Genomic DNA, 3,052 nt, shown 5'->3' on the forward strand with positions numbered 1-3,052 from the left:
AGTGAATTGGTCGGACGTAGAGTTCGATAATCCGGTAAATCCTTGGTTCGGAACCAGTAAAATAACATGTATGGTACTATTGGGACAGTTACAACATGTGGTTTCACTATCAATGCATATAGAGGTGAACAGAATATTGACAGAAATATTAGTAGCTATCCCATCATCAAACCACTCAAAGCGACGGTACCACTAAGATTCCCTCCCAAAAGAAAAGCTCTTATGGATAGTATTTGGGAGGGTCCAACGGGTAATGTTGTTAGTAATCCATAATATAGTCCGAATATTATAGGTGGACCTGCCACCTTCACCCGAGTAAGCAGCGAAACCTGCAGTAGATACAACGACATTTGAACGCTTTCTACGTTCATAATTATTTCCTTCCCATATTTTTCAGTTTTTTTTTTTTCCCGTAGAGTGCCGGCAACCTCTCCGTACCACTCCCGTAGCTAGCACAGCAACTCCTTCGGAAAGGAGTCGATGGATTTCTTAATCATGAGGAGACAGAATCCCATGATTAAGAATTTGGAGACGTCTCTATGCATTTCCCTCAATGGTCACTTCCCGTCACCCAATAATTCTATAATTTAGTGATTTGTTACCATCTGCTTCGACAGGTTACTCCAACCCAGACGCCCCGGATTATTATTACGCCGTAGGGGACGAGTAACAAGTTCAAGCACATCCCTCGCATTAGTGGATCCATGGATTTGGGCAAAGGTGAACTCGACAGACCATTTTGTATCAATACCTCTTGCTTCTAAAGGATTGGCATGAGCCATTCCAGTAATTGCTGAATCAGGTTTTAATTCATGCATACGCTGTATCTGGTTATAATTATCCGGTTTTTCCACGATCCGTGGCATGAGTGTACCCATCTCTTTGCAAGTATCTCGTGAGAAAGATGGCTCGGCAGCTTGATATCGTTTATCCATGTAGGGAATACCTGTTTCGTAGACAACCATTCCGCAGCGAATTGGGAATCTTGCTATAGAAATTTCTGATAGATTATCTCCCGTAAAAGATATAGATTTACCAGCTGCTATCTCAAGATAGTCTCTCAGACTCTTCCATATCTCATCCTCCCTCTCCTTCAAACCCTGAGGTTCCATATTAAAGGCGGAACAAATCTTTTCTATCCAAGCACGCGTCCCATCAGGACCAATAGGAAAAGGTGCTCCAATTAACTGGCATTTACGACGCCGCATCAGAGTCGTCGCTGTACGGCTCAGAGAGGGATTCACGCCGCAAACATACACTCCCTTGCCTAATGATGGAAGTTCAGTATATCTCTGGGAGGGTAACCACCCCGATACCTGAATGGATTGACGTTTCGATTCCGGATTCGGTTGAGAAGCTACAGTTGAAGTTAGAGATCCAAAAAGAACTGAAGCATGATTCTTTAATTTCCGTCCCTCCGGATTAGCCCCCCCCGCTTCCGTCGTCGCAGTGTCAACACCCCCAACTAAATCCTGTTTCTGTTCGTGTCTAGATATGTCAAATTCCGGACACCGATGCGTCGTGGCAGCTGATACAGTATCCTCTCCCTGAGTAAAAGCATAATCCGATCCATTGGCCCGCGCAACTACAATTGGTACTCCAAGTTCGTTTTCTAGCTTGGGTGCTATGCCTTCTAGGTCCGTCTTTGTTATTTCCGTGGTACATGTGCCAATCCAAATAATGACACTAGGGTTTCTATCTCGTTTTATTTGGATACAAATTCTCTCCAATTCCCCTTGATCATTTAATTGGGCCGAGACGTCCCCCTCTTCCGACTCTGCCATTGCATAACGAGGTTCCGCAAGGATCGTAACTCCAAGAGCGTTCTGTAAGAAATAACCACAAGTCTTTGTACCTACCACTGGGGAAAAGCTGTCTTCGATCTTTTGATATAACCAAGCCACACAACTAATGGGGCAAGAAGTGTGATAATTTCCGGTTTCACATTCAAAAGTGAGAGTTTCGGGAGTCTTCGTGAAAGGGTTTCCTCAGAAAGGGTACACATACAAGAAATTTGCAGTTTCGGTTTCGAATCATCGTAAAATCAAGCAGAATATCCTGTTGAGTTTGCTGGGCATTCCTCTGCCCCCCACCATCGGGATTCAGATAGAAATCGGAGAGCAGACTGAATAATTCTCTATCTGGAATTTCCCTTGGCACAACCCCTTCTGGTCGAGACAATATCTGATCCGCCACATTGGGATGGAAATCACAAACATAATTGAGATCTGATTGACATTCAGCCGTTTCAAACAATGTTTTCCCCTTCACCCTCGAGACCCGAATGTCCTCAATGAGAGGCAACACTTCCAGCACAGGCATCGGGCAGGCTTCTACATGTTTATCAATGAGATCTCTCCTAGATGTCCGATTCCCCACCAAACCTGCTAATCGCAATGGGTGGGTATGTGCCTTCTCCCTAACCGACGCAGCAATACGATTTGCTGCAAAAGGGGCATCGAATCCATTATCCGTGATAATAATGCAATAATCCGCATGATTCGATGGAGCGGCAAAACCTCCACGGACTACGTCCCCTAAAACGTCGAATAGAGTAGTATCATATTCATAAGAAGCATTCGATTCTTTCGATGATTTAACCGTTTCTCCCACTACGTATCCCCCACAACCAGCTCCCGCAGGTGGTCCCCCTGCTTCAACACGATCCACTCCGCCATAACCCTTATAAATGACATCCTCAGGCCACACATCTTCATAGTGGTAATCCTTCGATTGCAAAGTGTCTATAATGGTAGGTATCAAGAATCCCGTGGGGGTGAAAGTACTATCATGTTTCGGATCACATCCAATTTGCAATACCCGTTTTCCGCGTCTCGCCAAAGCTATTGATATATTACAACTTGTTGTTGACTTACCAATTCCACCCTTTCCATAAACTGCTACTTTCGTTTCGCAAAGCTCCGATTCATTTTCTTCCGTCTCATTGGGGACTGGTCACACAACCGGGGTTACATCGATCATTACTACGATATCCTTCTAGTGAGAGGTATTCGATTCCTGGGTGAGTTAACTCTTCTTTTCGACCAATGGG

This window comes from Dipteris shenzhenensis, unplaced genomic scaffold, assembly GCF_047967505.1.
Source record: "Dipteris shenzhenensis isolate YYH24624 ecotype China unplaced genomic scaffold, Dip_SZ_1.0 scaf0428, whole genome shotgun sequence".
Classification (NCBI taxonomy): domain Eukaryota; kingdom Viridiplantae; phylum Streptophyta; class Polypodiopsida; order Gleicheniales; family Dipteridaceae; genus Dipteris; species Dipteris shenzhenensis.